This window comes from Ambystoma mexicanum, chromosome 11 (genome assembly GCF_040938575.1).
Source record: "Ambystoma mexicanum isolate Mex_15411 chromosome 11, UKY_AmexF1_1, whole genome shotgun sequence".
NCBI lineage: Eukaryota > Metazoa > Chordata > Amphibia > Caudata > Ambystomatidae > Ambystoma > Ambystoma mexicanum.
In genome coordinates, this window is record NC_090934.1 from 1442697726 (window position 1) to 1442705787 (window position 8062).

Here is an 8062-nt window from a genome sequence, read left to right on the forward strand (position 1 = left end):
ATGCACACTTGTGAAATGTAAAGTTCTCTCTTGAAACTCTGCTCGGGGGGGTAGAGGGAGGGAAAGAGAGGGGTAAAAACAGAACAGTTGGTAAATTAAAGTATATGTTTAAAGTTGAACACCATTGGGAAACATGGTGAGAAATCGAAAATGTAAACACTTATTGAAATGCCCCAATTGCAAAGGTAAATCAACTACTCTGTTTTGTGAAAAACTTAATAAATTCCGAGTTTGAAAAGAAAAAAAAGGCGGCAGAAAAATCCTATGGTGAGACCACATGATGCTTGACTCCTAAGCCTGCCCTCCCTTCCTCCATTCAGGTTACAGTGTGAAAAGTTGCAGCTACTACCTTCAGAATAACGAAAATCAATAAACTTTTCAGATAAAATATTAAAGCGATTAAAATTGCATAATATATATTATGCCTGCGATGTGAAGGGTTTACACTAGGTCGGTGCATCTGCCACATTCATCTTTGTGAAAGAGGAAAGTCTTAACTTTGTCATAGATAGATTAGCTTCAAAGTGTGTTACTTGACAGCAATATGATGTGGACTTTCATGTAGCTCACAAACAACTGTCCTTAAGTGGGATTATATTAAACCAAGATTGAGCAGGTTACATTGAAATGTATCTAGGAAGTTACAGTTGAAATTTATTTTTTATTGTGGATGGTGGATGGGAATATTTAAATAAATAATAGAGTTGATAGTATTTACAATAATATGATCAATGAAGTCTCCTAATTGACTCTTGCAAATTAGTTTGTGACTTCTAAATTAAGGAGTGGGACGAGGAAGAGGGATTTGCTGGTAATGATCAGCATGAACATCACCAGGAAAATTAAACAACGAAGTTACTTATTTTTTTAAGAGTCGACTCACATTTGATATTGTCACTATTTCAAATTAGTTGGAAGGTAAACAGAATACATATTTATTTTTATTGTGTACATTTTATTACATTGTGTGTTGTTCGCATAGGCGATAATATTCATATGGTCCGAAGTAGTCTTCTTGCATGCATAACTTTAAAAATGTACACAAACTAAACTCAGCATCAGCGAAAGGGAGTACTTGGGGAGGGACACTTGTAAAACATGAGAAAAAGTCAGTTCATGTGCATATGCTGCTAACCATCATCTTTGTCATCAAAAGGCTGCTCTAGAAGAAGTGTCCATAAAAACATAGGGGAGGGTGGTATTCCACTGCATAAAATGTTCCAAGCTATCTATTTTTAAAACAGGCTCTTTGCTTTAAAAAGACTATGTTCCCATAGGAGAAATTAAATGTAACACTTTTTAGAGACTAGACGATTGAACTCAATGAACTCAATGACTCATGACCATGGAACAGGCCAGTACACAATTTGTTTTTAATAACAATTATGAAATATAACATAATTCCTCCAATAGAATAGGTGGTTCAAAATGAATTGATATACACGTAACAATATGTGATGGAACATTTATTCATAAGGGCATAATATTAAAGTTGTCTTTCTTGACCAAAAGTTACATCTGTTAAACTTTTCGTTGCCAGGGAATTTATATTCCATTGGATGGAATACAGGCAGCATCTCAATGTGTCACTCACTAAGGGACAGATTGTGACAATCATTTTGGAGGATAAAGGTGGGCAGGGTTGCCCATTGACTGTACCCACATTCAAAAGCAATGTGCAGATTCAAAGCTGATGTAAGAAGATTTGGCATACTTCTCAACACACATGATTGTGCTGGGTGTTACCCGCCATGTAAACAACTTCCTTACCGGCCATGCAATTTACATGAGCCCCCCCCCCCTTTCCACATCTCTGTCGACCCAAACGTTTGCTACATATGGATCTGGCCGTCAGTCTATGGGGAAATGGGATTTCTTATCAACTACATCAATCAAAACAACTTTATTCGGCAATGAAGCCATCGTGCACACATATAATATAACATTGTATCATTAGATTCAGAGCAAAGAACCATGAAGCATTTCAAATTCAATAAAAGCGGACATCACCCAAAATAATGGGACAAGTTACAAGACAATTCAGGACTCAATTATATTCACAACCGGGAATCCACACAGGACACATGCAAGGTGGTCGAGACAGCTCATTCAAACAATTGTCAGGTCAAATCAACTAAAGAAGATCCCATCCCTAGACTCATCAACAATAAAAACAAACACCTAGATAATATGGTCCCAGAATAAATAAATAGTATGAATACCATGTCACGCCATTTGGGCTATGCAACGCCCCGGCAGCGTTCCAGTATTTTATGAACGTCATGCTCCGGGAATTGCTTGACTTCTGTGCGTTGGTATACATTGATGACATCCTGATTTACTCAACCGCAGAACAAGACCATGTCAGACACGTCCAAGCCGTCCTGCAGAAACTCCGGGAACACCGTCTCCGCGCGAAATTAGAGAAATGCTCCTTCCATGTCACCGAAGTCGAGTTTTTGGGGTTCGTTCTCTCCACACGGGGATCCGGATGGATACTCATAAAGTGCATGCTATCCTCAACTGGCCATCACCGATATCCATAAAAGGAGTTCAAAGCATCCTTGGATTAGCACATTTTTACCGTCGGTTCATTCCCAGATTTTCACAGATCATCCACCCGATCACCTCCTTGCTACGGAAAAACAAGCACTTCATTTGGTCCGTGGAGGCGGAAGAGGTCTTCCAGGAGCTAAAGCGGAAATTCACGTCAGCACCGATCCTACAGTACCCTCTGCCAGACCTACCATATGTGGTGGAAACAGATGCATCCAGCGTCGCCATGGGAGCCATTATTCCCCAAAGAAACCCAGATACTGGTCAGCTACATCCGATAGCATTCTGGTCATGCAAGTTCTCGGCACCAGAACTGAACTATGCAATTACTGATAAGGAACTTCTGTCCATCAAGGTGGCCTTCAAGGCATGGAGACATTACCTCCTAGGAGCTAGGCATACTGTTACAGTAACCACGGACCATCGCAACTTGCAATACTTGAGATCAGCCAAAGCACAGTCATCCCGCCAACTCCATTGGGCACTGTTCTTAGCAGAATACTTGATTACATATCGACCCGGAGTGCGCAATGGGAAACCAGATGCATTATCCCGTATGGGGGTGGGTGAAGACGCTTATGCACAAGTAGAACCTGTGGCTATCATCCCGGAGGAGAAGTTCTTCAGTGGGCTCACTATGACCCTATCATTACAAGCCTTGCAAGCCAAAGTGCAGTGCCTTATGCGCAATGAGGGAAAAAAGGAACAAACAGAGAAGAGAGTGGGCACCACCATGTATTCAAAAATGTTCAGAATATTCAAGTAAAAATCAAATATTTCAAAAAAGAATATACATCCAATTGAAAAGGAGCTGGCTGTGACAAGTCTGGAGACACCCGGACCTATAATTGCAACACACGCTGGAGACCAAGTAATAATACTGGGTCACACAACCGCTCTCATATGGGGCCCAAGATGGGCACGTATTTATATCTGATTCACGACAATATGTTCAAGTATCCATAATATACCATACTTCTTAGAGAAAGGAAGATGAGTCTTTCTGATTCATATCAAAAATGATTTATCCATAGTAGTTCAAACAAAAAGCTATCACTAATAATCCTTAGTGAGGAAGCAGTTGCCACAATCCACATGTATTAGACTAAAAAAGCCAATGCATTTCGGAAATTATTTCCTTCATCAGGGCGAGTCTAATTATATAAGTCCAGCAAGCAAGTATATAACATAACAAATGCAAGTATGTGACATAAATTCATATAATGGTGACAATTCAAACGAAACATACATTGAAGAAAATGAATGAAAGGAAACATACCAATCAGTAGATGTTACATCATGGGTAAATATCAATAGCAAAAAAGAAAAAAGAAAAAAGAAAAAGAAAAATGCCGTAAGTGGTTTATAAGGTAAATAAATGAAACCAAAGAATATTAGGTGTGGATTTACCTCGTTGGTGTGGTCAGTGGTGAAAAACAGAACGTCCTGCGTTCATGCCCACTCAGCAGTGGGTTGTAAATGACATTATGCACAAAGGCATGGAGAAAATCCACTCGTGCTTACAAGGAAACCAATCTGTGGATCATAAAAGATCCAATTAGATACTGTGTTTTACACTCATACTTGGTCAAAGAGAAGGATTGTAATCAGATTCTTACCTTGTAATACACAGAGAGAAACGATCCTCCACTGTGCAGCTGCAGGGCAGTGACACAGACTGCAGTGTGAAGCCGTTGTCTAGGCAACGGTTCTTTTGTTTAGCATGTGACCACCTCGTTTCTGTGAGATGCAGGTGGTCACAATTAATGATGTAAAATCGGCCAGGGCCCACAAAAATGACAAACCAAATATTTATGGGGCATCATCAATAGGTGCCCATAATTGTGATGATAAAATTCGAAAAGAATTAAACATTAGAATAATGAAGATAGAAAAAATACTGTCAAAGGTCCTGTGGCTGTCTGGTCACAAATACTGCTGTAAATTCGGCCAGGGCCCCCAAAAATAGAAAATGAGGTATTTATAGGGCATCACAAATGGGTGCCCATAATTGTAATAACAAATTCCCAAATTAAAAAAATTATGAAAAAACAAAGTAGTAGTGATGGATTTATGCAGGTGGTCACAAATAATGATGTAAAATAGGCCAGGGCCCACAAAGATGTCAAACCAAGTATTTATGGGGCATCATAAATAGGTGCCCATAACTGTGATGATAAAAATCCGAAAAAAAATTAAACATTAGAATAATGAAGATAGAAAAAATATTGTCACAGGTCCTATGGCTATCTGGTCACGAATACTGTTGTAAAGTCGGCCAGGGCCCACAAAAATTAAAAATGAAGTATTTATGGGGCATCACCAATGGGTGCCCATAATTGTAATGACAAAATTCCAAATAAATATATGAAGTAACAAAGTAGTAAAGATAGAAAAAATACTGTCACAGGTCTTTAAGCTGTCTGGACAGCAAGACATAACGAAATTAAGATAAGGTAATAGTAAGACTATTCAAACGTAGATGAGCAGTTGAAGTACAGTCACAGTGCGTAAGGTGTCGCCCAGGGGCGGCACCTTGGGTCCCAGACATACGTCCAGGACATGCACTAGGGCTGTTACTAGAATGCTCCAAACATGATTAGACAAAAGGCAACATATGCCAGACAATAATTAAGAAAATAAAGCAAAAAAGGCTACATGAGGTAGAGTGATTCGAACAAGTTAAGCTCAACGGCTGTCAGCATGTGGAAATGTAAAAAAACAGTATCCAAATGTTCAGAACATCTTTCACAAATTACTCTGAGCATCATATAGAGTAGCCAATGCAATCAAAAAGTAATAATTAGAGCACATGGCAAAGAGACCCCTATGTATGAAAACATGTTAAAGTATACAACTCAAGCACAGAAAGAACAGTAGAAACAGTAAAGTCACAAGAGGAACGGTAGAGACCCTTATGTGTGAAAACATGGCAAAGCATACACCTTTAACACAGGCAAAACAGTAGTATCACAATCAAATATAACAGTGGTAATTGATCTCCTCATTCAGACCGCTCGGGACCATACTACAGAGTTTATCAATCCAAAATGTCTCTCTGCGATTGAGGCGCAGACCTAAATCTTCATGAGGATTATTTCTTGTGAGTACCTCCAGAATCAGAAACTTAATCTGTGAAAGATTGTGATTGTTCAAGGCCCAGTGGCGAGCTACAGCCGAATTAGGGTTGGAATTACGGATACATGACCGGTGTTCGTTCCATCTGATTTTGGCTGCTCTAGTTGACTGGCCGACATAGTATTTTCCGCAAGGACATTTAATGCCATATATGATGTTGGCAGTGTCGCATGTGCCAAATGTCTTGAGGATGATCTTCTTACCTGTGCGTGGATGGAAGATTACATTGCCTTTAATGACGGAATTGCAATTGATGCAGTGTAGGCAGGGAAACGTACCAGTGCGTTGTGTGATCATTTTTTTCAATGGAGGTCTTGTATGTACAAGTTCGTCCCTGAGATTCCTACTCCTCTGGTATGCAAACACAGGTAATTCAGAAAACAAGTTTTGTACTCTTATGTCGTTTTTGAAAATGTTCCAGTGTTTCTTAATTGTTTGTTTGATTTTATTGCTCTGGGTAGAGAATTTTGATACATATACTGGTAATTTAAGGTCCCTTGTTGGTTTCTTAGGAGTGGATAGTAAGGTTTTACGGTCAAGACTGTTGACCCTTTCAACTGCAGAATCCAGTTCTTCTTGATGGTAACCTCTTGCAAGAAATTTCTCTTTCATAGCCAGTTGCTGTGAAATACAATCCTCGGGGTCACTTACAATCTTTTTGACTCGAAGAAGTTGACTAAATGGCAGGTTCCTTAGTAAGCTAGGCTGATGGAAACTAAGGCGGTGTAACAGATTATTGCGATCAGTTGGCTTCCGGAAAAGGGTGGTACTATAACCATTGTCTTTCTTTATTATTTGTACATCTACAAACGTAATCTTGTCCCGTGATGATTCCCTAGTGAATTGAACTCGTTGGTCAATGTTATTAAGATGCTCAAAGAAGTCATCAAATGCTGTATCTGTGCCTGTCCAAATGCCAAAAATGTCATCTATGTATCGAGTCCACATGTAGATATCCTTCTTCCATTCCGGTTTGTTCAAAATGTGGTCCGACTCGAATTTGTACATAAAGCAGTTGGCGTAAGTCGGCGCCATAGTTGCGCCCATGGATGTACCAGAGACTTGAAGAAAAAACTGGTTATGGTATTGAAAATAAGAATTTTCAGCAATAAATTGCAGAAGGGTTAGAATAAATTCCTTTTGGGCTCGAACATCTGGTGATTGAAGTAAAAGCCATTCTACTGCTTCAATTCCAAGGTCGTGTGGTATAGAAGTGTATAGACTTTTGACATCTATAGTAAACATCAGATGATCCTGTTGGAAAGTAATATTGTTAAGCTTCTGTAAAAAATGAGTTGTGTCTCGAGTATAAGTAGGGGTTTCTTGAATTAGGGGTTGTAGGAAAAAATCAATGTAAACACCAAGTGGCTGGTTTATACTGTCCATTCCTGCGACAATGGGTCTGCCAGGGGGTTTGATAGGGTCCTTATGAATCTTTGGCAGAGTGTAGAAATTCGGAATTCTCAGATGTTCATTGAGCAGGAACTTATGTGTATGTTCATTTACCCAATTTAGTTCGAGTGCTTTGTCCAGCAGAATAACTAAGTTCTGTTTGATTGAGATAGTTGGATCATGATCTAGAGTGGCATATGCGGTCTGATCTTGAAGTTGTCTAATGCACTCAGAATCATAGTCTGTAGTGTTAAGGATGACAAGGGCACCTCCTTTGTCTGCAGGGCGAATAGTGATTTTGGTGTCGCTGTAGAGATCTCTAATAAGTCTCATTTCGTGAGGTTTCAAGTTCTTGTGTGGCGGGGTTCGATAATTGATCCGTTCAAGATCTTGAGTGACCAGTTTTTGGAAAATATCGATAGAGGGGAAACTGATGGGAGGTATGAACCCACTTTTAGCCCTAAACTCTTGGAAATCAGGCATGTTGGGAGGTTTATCATATGTTTCCAATTCTTCAAAGAACACTTTCAATTTAAGCTTCCTTACAAATTTATAGAGTTCGATCTTACTGTTGAACAATGTTGTACTATAGGTCGGAACAAAACTGAGACCTTTTTGTAATGTGTCTTCTTCCTGTTTAGTAAGAGTTCTGTCTGAGATATTAATCACTAAGTTTTCCTTAATTGTAGACGTGTTTGAGGTTTGGGTCTTAGGCTTCCTCCTCCCCCTGCGGGTTCTTTTGGCCGTGCACCTAAAAAAACAGCGGTGGATGTTTGTGCTGAGGAGCTCGCTGTGTGGTTGAGGTTGTCAAGTGCTTGTTCAATTGGTGTTTCTGAATCTCTCTGTACTTCTGAGTCTGAACTAGAGGTGTTATCAGATGATTGTTTGTCGGATGGGTATTTATAGAGCTTTTTTGGTGCTACTGGGCCATATTTCTCCATCCATGTGTACACTTCATCATTAATATAGTCGTATG

The 8062-nt window shown here is 39.5% G+C and overlaps 1 long non-coding RNA gene across 1 annotated transcript; it reads right to left on the reverse strand.

Moving 5' to 3' along the window:
• Positions 1-1568: 1568 nt before the first annotated feature.
• Positions 1569-4229, reverse strand: LOC138504867 (uncharacterized). Its single transcript, XR_011280023.1, has 3 exons — positions 4176-4229; positions 3967-4092; positions 1569-3710 (listed from the first exon to the last, which is right to left on the reverse strand). It is a non-coding gene; the product is annotated as an uncharacterized lncRNA (long non-coding RNA).
• Between the last annotated feature and the right edge of the window lie 3833 nt (positions 4230-8062).